The sequence below is a fragment of the Mobula birostris genome, chromosome 27 (assembly GCF_030028105.1).
Source record: "Mobula birostris isolate sMobBir1 chromosome 27, sMobBir1.hap1, whole genome shotgun sequence".
NCBI lineage: Eukaryota > Metazoa > Chordata > Chondrichthyes > Myliobatiformes > Myliobatidae > Mobula > Mobula birostris.
The window spans coordinates 11550821-11563491 of NC_092396.1; the positions used below are offsets into that span (position 1 = coordinate 11550821).

Here is a 12671-nt window from a genome sequence, read left to right on the forward strand (position 1 = left end):
TTCTGGTTAATTGGGCCAACGGTTAATTGGGGTAGTTGCTTATTTAGGACAACTCTTAAAGAACAAAAACTAATTGAGAAGATAGCTGGGATTCCCTTCATTTATTTGGGATACTATACCACTTAATTGGGACAGGATACTGATGCTGAACAGTTTCTAACCGGTGTCAGTCGCATGCACTAGATTGTGCTTCGAGCAAGCAGATTTTAAATAGAGCAGTTGCACGTTCATGTGTTATGTTATCTATTAGTGCTGAGAGACACTGATTCAAAAAGCAGTGAATTCTTTTTGATAATTTTATTTTTTAACTTTGACTTCATTTCCGCCAATTAAAAGAACACGGCAGCACACACTGGATGAATTCCTCCATCGATAACTATGAGGAACTAATACCCAGTTTTATAGTATTGTAGGGTTCTAATTTGTTCTGTAGTTCATTTAAATACATAAATTGTAACACAGTTAAATGGTAATATGTCTTTTTATACCTTTTTTAAAAAAAACTATTTCCATGAACATTTGGCTAAATGGAGCAGCCTTTTAATTGGGCTAAAATGTACTGGGTCCTGCTATTTCCCAATTAAATGGAAATCACTGTATAGAATCAGGAGGAGGTATTATGCCCCAAGTCTATGTTCTTTATTTCAATGAGATTGGTGTCTAACTTCATCTGTTTTTATTTTCCCCACATCCCATCACACCTGTGGTTAGCCAAAATCTGTCAGTCTAGGTTAAAATCTATGACTGAAATGTAATTAATTTGCACAAGAGACTTCCACTTTACTAGTACTTCCTACATATTGTAATGTTACTAATTTCACCTCTGAAAAGTCTGGTACTAGTAGAGGCAGACTTGTTAAGGACATTTAAGAAACTCTTAGCTAAGCACACAGATGATAGAAAAATGGAGGGCTATGTAAGAGTTAGATTGGTGTTAGAAAGTTGGCACAACATTGTGGGCTGATGGTCCTGTACAATGCTGTACTATTTTGTCTTCTAAGTTAATTTTTAGAACGTTTCCCCTCCAGCAGCGATTCTCTGTCTCAGAAGTTATTCTGCACGGTGAAACATTGAATGTAACATTGAGTTTCTTTCAAAAATTGATCTTATAGTGCATCTCAGAAGTATACTGAAATAATAAGTTAACTAACTTTTTAATACCGTTAAATTGCTATCATTATCTGATGACTGGAATTTCAGGTGAGTTTTCTTTTTCGTGTGTGTGGGCTGCGTTGGGGTGGTAACTGAATGATTTTTATTCTGTTTGAGTGATAATTGTTAAAGGTTTAGACTGAATTTGACTTGAGAGGGCAAATGAAAGGTCAACCAACACAGGTTTTCTATTTGTAAGGGGACATTTAAAAGCATTATTAAAATAATCTTGGCTGCCAAGATTGTTTTAATAATGCATTTAAGTGTCTCTTTTCAAATATAATGAGTTCCTGAGCATTACATAATGTACAGTCATGCACAAAGATGATGGGCTTGGAGAAGGCACCCTTGCCCACCACATCCACTAGGTCTCAACCTTAGTTCCCTTGTTCCTTTATGAACAGTGGGCACTGCAGGACAAAGGGTAATATGTTAATTTGAAAATGGTTAGAGCTATGTCTTGTAACTTTAAAACATTAATCTAATTTGAAGAAAGACATGGGCTGTGAAATATGGGTGTAACTTCGTCTTTAAATGAGGCGTACATGTATCACTTGGTAGTGTGATGATGCATGCAGCTCACGTATTTGTACCTATAAACCACAATGAATTATTTAGAGAACAAGAATGCTTAATCAATCAATATAGAAATACAAGATTACTCAAATATAACTGAAATATTAAATATACACTGGATAATAGCCACAGAAAAGTGTAAAGCTTTACTCCGCAGATTAGGAATTGCAATAGTAAATTAATGCACATTCCCCGTTTATCACTTGGAATGTGTTTACTGAATACCAAACTATTTGTTTTCTTTTCATTTCTTTTGCAAAAAAAAGAGCTTATCTTTTTTAGTCCCGCACTGTTTGCTTGCTGAACAGCTTCTCTGTGCTGCTCTGAGTTCTTGCTGATAACAGAATTTATTTGCTGCTGCTTTTGTGCAGTGTTTAAAATAATTCGGCTTCAGTTTATCCTCGTATAGTGCTTTGTTACTTGCTCTTTATTCATTCTGCATCAGGGCACTGAGGTGCTGGAAATGGTGGAGGGAATTAGCATTTGTATCTAATGCTCTTGAATGACTGGCTGCTGTAGTCACCCACAGGCACTCCCATAAACAAGATTCTCTGTTCTGGATATTGTACTGAAATTATTATTGTTTTTCAGGGATTTTAAAGGATTCTCTGAGCTTTTCTTTGTTGGTGCAGAGCCCTAGAGTTTTAACGAGTGGTTCTTTGCTAGCAGGCATTCATACCAGTGCCTTTGATTTTTCATTTCCAAGCCTTTAATCCAGACAGAAAGATGTGACAAAAAGATGTGACAAAAAGACCGGGGTAAGAATCCTAGCAGTCGTACAAGTTGTGGGAGATTCAAGGTGCACAGTAGGAACTGACCTGGTTTTTCATTCTTCCTTTTCTTCTCCGACACCAGATTTTCTTCCTCCCCTTCCTGCTGCCAAGAGTTCCATTCTTTTTATGGGCTATGGTCACCTGTTAAATGCTCACCTTCTGAATGTGAGTCAGAGCAAATAGTCTGAGTAACACACTCAAACACAAGAGATGATGTAGTTGCTGGAAATCCAGAGTTACACACACAAAAAGGTGGAGGAACTCAGCAGCTCAGATGGCAGCTATGGAAAGAATAGATCAACACTTCAGGCTGAGACCCTTCATCAGGTCTGGAAAGGAAGGGGGAAAGAAACCAGAAGAAAAAGGTGGAGGAGCTAAAAGGTGAGGGGGAAGCTGGGTGATTGGGGGAGGGCGGATGAAGTGAGAAGCTGGGCACTGATAGGTGGAGCTACGTGAGGTGGAGTCAGGTGATTGGGGGAAAGAGGATGAAGTGAGAAGCTGGGATGTGATAGGTGCAAAAGGAAGAAGAAGGAAAGTCTGAGTGCAGTTTTGCCCTAAGGAAAGATAATTTTCCTCTAGTTCATGAAGTGCAAATGCATCCTGTTGATTCCTGGCATGAGGAATTCATTCTGTGAGGAGTCATCAAATAAGGTTGGCCTATGCTCACTAGAGCTTTGAAGACTTGTAGATGATCACATTGACACACATAGGGCTCTTAGAAGGATTGATACCAGGGAGCTGTTTGCTCAGGATGAAGTGTCTAGTTCTCAGATGTGTTTTCAGGATAAGTGGGTGGCCATTTAATATTGGGACATAGGGTATATTTACTTTTTAGTGGGCTGTGGCTCTTTGGAATTTTCAGCCTCAAGGGATGGTAATGTTCTGTTATTTATGGCCAAGATTGATAGATTTTTGGATGTTAAGCGAATCAAGGGATTTGAGAATCAATTTGAAAGTGGATTAGATATTTCAGTCATCAGTTGAAATTTTTATGTTACGTCTCCATCTAAATATGCAATGTGCAATCAGAATAATTTATAATAATTTATTATAAATTGTCGATGTAATATAGAGTACACTCAAGTCAGCGTGTTCATTAGTCTGATGGCATACCAAATGGAGGGCTGTTGGATGGCCTGGTGGAAGAAGCTGTCTCTCAGCCTGTTAGTCCTGGCTATTATACTGCAGATTAACAAAATACATCGGGAGTTCTAGATGGCACAGTGCATACTTCTGTTTTACCCGAACTGCTGTTTTATCAAGTACCATTTTTTTAGAGTCAACCAAAGATGGTTACTCATGGCTGTTGCAATGCTGAACTGCTCACAAGTGGGTACTGAAATTGACTGCCTTGTTCAGAATGGCCATCAGGATAATTGCTTGAGGAGACAGATATGGCATATGGTTGCATTAGAGGGTGGTCTTTGGCAGGCATCTGAAGCACAGACTACAGTGCTGATTACCCCGATACTGTGTAAGAACCATGTTCTAGTCCATTTCAATGTTCCTACATTGTTTAGATTGATTTGTGATTGAATTTTCAAACTAATCGGTCACATTGAAATAGGCCATTCTCAAGTCTTAATTTTATCCAGCATTTTGCTAGACTTGTAGAAATTGTAGTAAGAAAAATGTTGGACATACGCAGGCACGGCGTATTGCAAAGAAAAAGCCCAAGGCTTTCCATTCATTACCTTAAAGAACTCACCTGTAAAGTTAATTCTGTAGTTCTCTCCCCAGATGTCACTTAACCTTCTCTGTATTTCCAACGTTTTTTGTTTTGATTTTTTTAATTGCATATTTTGTTTTATTTTTTTTCCCTACATAGAGCTTGCTTATCTTCCATTTGCTTTTATGTTCACATTATTGCACAGACCGCGGGCAGAATGGCCTTGTCTGTTATACCATTGTGGTGTGACAGCCTTCCACCGTAACATAGTACCCAAGACGCAGGCACAGAAAATCAGCTGCACTGTCTGGTTCAGTTTTAGGCTGCCAGTTGGAGCAATTTGGAACCAATGTACTTCACGTCTGATCCTTTCAGCCAATAGCCAAAAGACACTTCTTTTGCTGTGATTTGAGACCAAGACTCAAAGTTTATACATCATGGCTAATCTATTGAACAAGCCAATTGCGTTTTACAAGAGTGACACAGTAGTGTAGTGGTTAACACAATTACTTTACAGCTCTGACAATCACCAATCGGAATTTGATTCCATAAGACCATAAAATATAGAAACCGAATTAAGCCATTTGGCCTATTGAGTCTGCTCCGCCATTTCATCATGGCTGATCCATTTTCCTCTCAGCATCAATCTCCTGCCTTCTCCCTGTATCCCTTCATGCCCTGACTTATCCATCAACCTCTGCCTTAAGTATACCCGTTGACTTGGCCTCCATAGCCACCTGTGGCAATGAATTCCATAGATTCAACACTCTCTGGATGAAGATTCCCACCACTGGCTGTAGGGGTTTTGTTCACTTTCCACGTGACTGCATGGTTTTTTTCCAGGCACTCTGGTTTGCTCCCACCTTCCAATGAGTTTTGGGTTAGGGTTAGTGTGTTGAGGCGTGCTGTATTCGAGCTGCAAGTATACATGGCAACGCTTGTGGGCTGCCCCAGCACAGTCTTCAAACTGTGTAGGTCATTGACAAAAAAAAAACACATTTTACTTGTGTTTTGCTGTTTCGATATACATGTGACAAATACAGCTAATCTTTCACAAACTCCAGCTTGTGGTTCTAACAATGGATATATATCACAGTCTTTACAGCCTTTGGATGATGATACACTGGTCGATTGAATCTGTATTTGTAGCATTTTGAGTTTTAAATCCAGGTATACAGTATTTGAATATTATCGTTTTAAAAAGTACATGGTTGTCTGACTTAAAATTGGAGCTGCAATTTTTTTTTACATGAAAGATGAATTCCTGCCAATAGTGTTTTTTTATGGAATCAAACATATAATTGCTGGTGATTACTTATTTAATTTAATACTGACATTAATCGTTACCCAATTAAGGTTTTGTTACAGTGACGAACAAGGGTACCATAGCTCATAAATACACCAGGGTCATTTTCTTCGCATGATTTTGCGTCAGGTAGGGGTCAATTATTTGGCAGGCTGTCTTTTCTTGAGCACCATTTTCTGGGAAGATATACATTACCTGTAGTGTGTCAAGACTAATCACAAAATAGTAGGAATTTTATAGTGCAGAAATCCATGCCTTTGGGAAAAGTCCTAGCCAATGAAAGAAAAGTTACAATCAGAATCAGCTTTAATAATATGTCATGAAATTTGCTGTTTTGTGGCAACACTACAGTGCAATACATTTTAAAAAACTGCTAAAAATTGCAATAAGAGTATATAAGAATACTGCAAAAAGAGAGCAAATAGTGAGGTAATATTCATGGGGTCATGGACCATTCAGAGATCTGATGGCAAAGGGGAAGAAGCTGTTCTTAAAATGCGGAGTGTGTGTCTTCAGACTGCTGTACCTTCTCTCTGATGGTAGTAACGAGAAGACAGCATGAACTGGATGGTGAGGGTCCTTCGTGATGGATGCCACCTTCATGAGGCATTACCTTTTGAAAATGTCCTCGATAGTGGGGAGGCTGGTGCCCGTGATGGAGCTGATCCTGTGCATTGGATCCTTCGTTCCAGGCAGTACTGCAACTAGTCAGAATGCTTGCCACAGTACATCTGTAGAAATTTGCTGGAGTCTTTGGTTCTGTATCAAATTACCTCAAACTCTCAGTGGAATATAACTGTTGGCATACCAAATGGAGGGCTGTGTGAGAGGGAAAGGTTGGATTGATCTTGGAGTAGGTTAAAAGGTCAGCACAACATCATAAGCTGAAAGGCTTGTATTGCGCTGGCTTATGTTCTAATCCAATCTCACTTCTCAGTTCCTCATCCTTATGGGATACAGCATACGAAATACTTCCCTGTGCACTTTGTTAATGTAATGAGAGGTTTTTTTGCCTGCACTGCCTATTTTAACTGGTAAGTTCCAGACCCATCACTGGATGAAACTATGTTCCTTCAACTCCCTTCTAGGCCTTTTACAAATTACCTTAGTTAATGACCTTTCTCCCATCCATATCTAGGTCAGCTGTAATTTTATAAATCTCAATTAAGTTATCCCTTAGCTTCTTCGGATCCAAAAATAACCCTACTCTGGTTAATAGCTCCTCATAGCTTAAGTTCTCCAATGCTGGCAGTGTCCTTATAAACTCCAGTAAGCTGGTTGACAAGATGAACTAATTTTATGATGATACTTCTGCATTTAATTGATAAATAATTCCTGGTAAAGTTCAAACTGCACTATTAATAACCTAAACACAAGAGATTCTGCAGATGCTGGAAGCCCAGAGTATCATACACAAAATGCTGGAGGAACTCAGCAGGTCAGGCAGCATGGAGAGGAATAAGCAGTCACGTTTTGGGCCTAGATCCTTCTGGTTCTAATGGAAGTGGCTTGGCCTTGTAGCATTGACTGTTTATTTCTGTCCACAAGGGTCTTAGCCCATAATGGTAGCTGTTTGTTCCTCTCTATTGATCCTACCTGAGCTGATAAGTTCATCTCAGCATTATTGTCTTTTTACTGTAGAACAGAGGAGTTTCATGCGTAGGAGTTGAAAAAGGAAAATACTTTCAATTGTCCAGTGAATAATGAACATGTCTGTCTGTGTGGGTCAAGGTAGCAGATTCTAATTCCTGTCTTTTGATTTGTGTCAAACACTAGCCTGAAATGCTTCGGGTATTTCATGACAACCTATTTCTAATCATTTACAGACACAGTTGGGGGTATAAATTTAAAATAAAGCACAGTTTTGCCACACGGCAATACGTCATGAAAAAAAGAGACACCGCAAAAACAAACACTGGATATTTTAAAAATAAAAATTGAAAATAATGGTAATACATAGCCATGTCCAAGGTGTTGACTTGTCTTTTTTCTTTCAGTATTCTGAGGACAATACACAGCAAGTCAAACTTTTACATTTGTTGTGTCATAAGTGTATTGAGTAGTTGAAATGATGAGGCAGTAACACTATAAAGCTGCCCATACAAACTCCACAAATCCACTCTCTCTCTGCCATATACCCAGGTGAATTATGGTGCTAGGAGGCACCCGTAAATATATCCTGAGCATGAGAATGAGACTGGTTTAACTTTGTACTAACACAGAATGGGAAACTGCAGGTTATCAAATGGGGTGCAAACAACTGAAGACTTCTAGTTTGTTAGAATGTTGATGGACCTAATAGTTCAAAGTAAATTTATAATCAGTACACATACGTCACCATATACTACCCTGAGATTCATTTTCATGCAGGTATCAATCAGTGTGCAAAAAAGACAAGTTGTGCAAACACAAAAAAAAGCAACTAATCATAGTCGTAGTCATACTTTATTGATCCCGGGGGAAATTGGTTTTCGTTACAGTTGCACCATAAATAATAAATAGTAATAGAACCATAAATAGTTAAATAGTAATATGTAAATTATGCCAGTAAGTTATGAAATAAGTCCAGGAGCAGCCTATTGGCTCAGGGTGTCTGACCCTCCAAGGGAGGAGTTGTAAAGTTTGATGGCCATAGGCAGGAATGACTTCCTATGACACTCTGTGTTACATCTCGGTGGAATGAGTCTCTGGCTGAATGTACGCCTGTGCCCACCCAGTACATTATGTAGTGGATGGGAGGCATTGACCAAGATGGCATGCAACTTAGACAGCATCCTCTTTTCAGACATCACCGTGAGAGAGAGGAACCATCGGTGATCAGGAGGGCCGAGGTTCCAGGGCGAGGCTATCCCATTGCACTTTGGGTGTGCTGACGCCTGCGATGTCCCCAAATGCGGAATACTCAACCGCAAAATTTGTGGTAGTTAAGATCATAACATATAGGAGCAGAATTAGGCCATTCAGCCCATCAAGTCTGCTCTGACATTCTGGATGCTGATCCTGGATCCCACTCAATCCCTTACAACTGCCTTCTCGCCATATCCTTTGATGCCCTGACAAAATAAACAAGTAAATAAATAATACTGAGCACATGAGTTGCATTCTTACAACTAGAATTACATACAGCTAAATGAAACATTATTTCACTGGGACCAAGGTGCAAAGCACAGTACGTATGGTCCTACACAGCACATATAGTTATGATACAGTATGTATAGATATGATAAAGGACAGTATAGTCACAAAATAAAATTATAAGCTAATAAATGAATTTTAAGCTATGTTAATTATTTCAGGCAGTGTTTTGTGGGAAAATCACAGCAAAGGCACAGTGATGACTTTCAGTCTACCTTGGATCTTTCCTTTTACTCACTGTTTTTTTGTTGATCTGTAGAGGGTAAGATTATCTTTAGCTTTTTGAATACTGGAAAGTAAAGTATCTTCTAAGTTTCAGGCACTGTGCAAAGCAGATCTGATTTCAACAAAGCAGAGGGTTACTCCCTTTAATGTTATTACAGTCAGTTGAAAATCTTGACTCTGTTGAAGCCTGGGAAGTGCAGTTTTTGTGATCTTAGAAGCTGGTTACCAAGGCAACAGTTCATTATCGGGCAGTTTCTTTTTTTAAAATGGTACAGCTTTAAGGAGTGATTAGAAAATATTCTCTGAAGGAGTGAATTAATTTACAGTTCTAAAATTAGATCAGTTTTGTTACCAGTAATTGCAGCCCTGGATGCTGAGGCCCCGAGTTTCATGAACACACCAGAAGCTCCTGTGGCGATTTTGTGTTTCTGTTCTGTCATACACTGACTGAGCTGTCATCCTCCTTCCGAGACTGGCAATGCACCTTACCTGCTGGATCTCCTCTGTGTAAGGAAATTAATGTAGGCTGATAAATTAGAATTGAGAACATAATACATTATGAAGTTTCTTATTCCCTTTACATGACTTGGAGTTGCTTGTTCTTTCTATTATTATGCCCACGCTGACACTTGGCCTAGGACACTCTCTGGCAGCATTGCATTTTTCTTTATGAAAAGATGCGATTTCATTAATCAAGACGAAACTTCTCATTCCAAAATTATTATAGATTTGTTCTGGGGTTTTTGTGTTGCTGTCCATTCTTAATTGCTCCCTGGACACATTCACTTGCAAGGGTACCTCAGAGGATCAAGAAACAAAATGCTGGAGGAACTCAGCAGGTCAGGCAGCGTCTGCGGGAGGAAATGGACAGACGACGATTCAGGCCGACATCTTCGTCATGGTTTCCTGAAAGGAAAATCCTGCCTGACTAACCCACTGCAATTCTTTGAGGAAATTACAAGCAGGGTAGACAAAGGAGATTCAGTAGACGTGGTGTACTTGGATTTTCAGAAGGCCTTTGACAAGGTGCCGCACATGAGGCTGCTTAGCAAGATAAGAGCCATGGAATTACAGGGAAGTTACTAGTGTGGGTAGAGCATTGGCAGGTGGGCAGAAAACAGAGAGTGGGAATAAAGGGATCCTATTCTGGCTGGCTGCAGGATAGATGCATCCCTAAGATGAAGAAGTATTCTCAAGGGAGGATGAGGCAACTGTGATTGACAAGGAAAGCCAAAAGCAGCATGGAAGCAAAAGACGCAAACACGAGGAAACTGCAGATGCTGGAAATTCAAGCAACACACATCAAAGTTGCCGGTTCCGATAATGCCCCACCTTCCCCTCGTACCCATCCGTTATTTATTTATATACACATATTCTTTTTCTCTCTCTCCTTTTTCTCCCTCTGTCCCTCTCACTATACCCCTTGCCCATCCTCTGGGTTCCCCCCCGACTTTCTTTCTCCCTAGGCCTCCTGTCCCATGATCCTCTCATATCCCTTTTGCCAATCAACTGTCCAGCTCTTGGCTCCATCCCTCCCCCTCCTGTCTTCTCCTATCATTTTGGATCTCCCCCTCCCCTTCCCACTTTCAAATCTGTTACTAGCTCTTCTTTCAGTTAGTCCTGACGAAGGGTCTCGGCCTGAAACGTCAACTGTACCTCTTCCTAGAGGTGCTGCCTGGCCTGCTGCGTTCACCAGCAACTTTGATGTGTGTTGATGGAAGGAAAAGAGATGGCATATAATATAGCCAAATCTAGTGTGAAGTTAAAGGATTGGGAAGCTTTTAACAACCAGTGGAAGGCAACTAAAAACCAGAAAGAGAGAAAGGATGAAGTATGAAGGTAAGCTAGCCAATAATATAAAAGAGGGTACTGAAGGTTTTTTCAAAAGCTGAAAGCTGAGAAGTCTGAAGGTAGATAGGTCACCTGGATCAGGTGGAGTACATCCCAGGGTTCTAAAAGAAGTAGCTGAAGAGATTGTAGAGGCATTAGTAATGATCTCATAAGAATCTCTAGGGGTTCAGGTTGTTTTCCGGTCAGATGGCAGTACATGCGAGCACAGCGGCCTCTCGGGGGCCCCAGAGGACCACTATCATGTTCAGCTGTATCTTTGTATGGTTTGAATGATAATTAAGCTTGATTTCATTTGATTTAGTTCCAGAGGACTGGAAAAATGCAAATGTCACTCCACTCTAAAAGAAGGGAGGGAGGCCAAAGAGAAGAAATTATAGGTCAGTTACCCTGACTTCAGTGGTTGAGACGTTGGAGTCCATCATTAAGGATGAGGTTTTGGGGTACTTGGAGGTGCATGATAAAATACTGTAGGCCAAATTTAGCATGGTTTCCTTAAAAGGGAAATCTTGCCTGACAAATCTGTTGGAATTCTTTGAGGAAATAATTGACAAAGTAGAATCAGTGGATGTTGCTTCCTTGGATTTTCAGAAGGTCTTTGACAAGGTGCCGTACATGAGCCTGTTTGATAACATTAGGACCTATGGTATTGCAGGGAAGATAATAGAAGATTGGCTGACTGACAGAAGGCAAAGAGTGGGAATAAAGGGAACCTTTCTTGGTTGGCTGCCGGTGACTAGTGGTGTTCTGCAGAGTTTAGTGTTGGGACCACTGCTTTTCCCGTTACATGCCAACAATTTGGATGATGGAATTGATGGCTTTGTGACCAAGTTTGCAGGCAATACGACGGCAGGCGGAGGAGTAGATAGTGTTGAGGAAGCAGGGAGTCTGCAGAAGGACTTCGACAGATTAGGAGAACGGGCAAAGAAATGGCAGTTGGAATACAGTGTTGGAAAGTGTATGGTCATGCGCTTTGGTAAAAGGAATAAAGGCAGAGACTGTTTTCTAAAAGGAGAGAAAATTCAACAATCAGCAGTGCAAAAGGACTTGGAGGTGGAGACAGTGATAAGGAAGGCACATGTAAAGTTAGCATTCATTTCAAGAGGACTAATGCATGGGTTAATATATGAGGAGCGTTCAATGGTTATGGGCCTGTACTTACCGGAGTTTAGAAGAATGAGGAGGGATCTCATTGAAACCTATCGAATATTAAAAGGGCTAGATAGCGTGGCTGTGGAGAGGATGTTTCATAAATTGGGTAGGTCTAGGACCAGAGAGCACAACCTCAAAATAGTGCAGGGGTTCCCAACCTGGGTTTCACAAATCCTCTGCTTTATGGTATTGGTCCATGGCATAAAATAGGTTGAGAACCCCTGGAGTGGAGGGACATCCATTTAGAACAAAGGTGATGAGCAATTTCTATAGCTAGGGTGTGATGGATCTGTGAACTTAATTGCCACAAATGGCTGTACAGGCATTGTCGTTGGGTATATTTAAAGCAGAGGTTGATAGGTTCTTGATTAGTCAGGGTATAAAACATTATGGCGAGAAGGCAGGAGAATGGGGATGAGATAAATCAGCCATGAAGGAATAGCAGAGCAGACTCGACGGGCTGAGTAGCCTAATTCTGCTCCTATATCTTATGGTCTTATGGACAAATAAAATTAATCTCTTATGCTCTATCAGACAATTCATTTTTTTTATTGGAGGCAGGCCAATGAGGAAAAAGTGAGAAATTCTGTTATTTAGTGCAACATTTTTATGCACTAAGCGACATTATGAACCAAGAGATAACCACCGACTGTTTTTACAACTCAGAATGTGTATGGCACGCTAAATAGTCGTGCTGTAATCCATGCAAATGACCCATGCAAGCAGGCAATTGTGCATACAGTGTTAATAGTGAAATGTAGGACTAATGCGGTGGTGCAGTATTCTAAGCGAGTGTGAGCATCACAAGTAACAGGACTTCAGAATGATTGAGGTG

At 40.3% G+C, this 12671-nt stretch overlaps 1 protein-coding gene and 1 pseudogene across 4 annotated transcripts in view; both read left to right on the top strand.

The window, feature by feature from the left end:
* Positions 1-12671, top strand: part of acot7 (acyl-CoA thioesterase 7) — a 257856-nt gene that overhangs the window by 118990 nt on the left and 126195 nt on the right. The gene's annotated exons all lie outside the window — the stretch shown is intronic.
* Positions 8273-8412, top strand: LOC140188812 (U1 spliceosomal RNA; annotated as a pseudogene).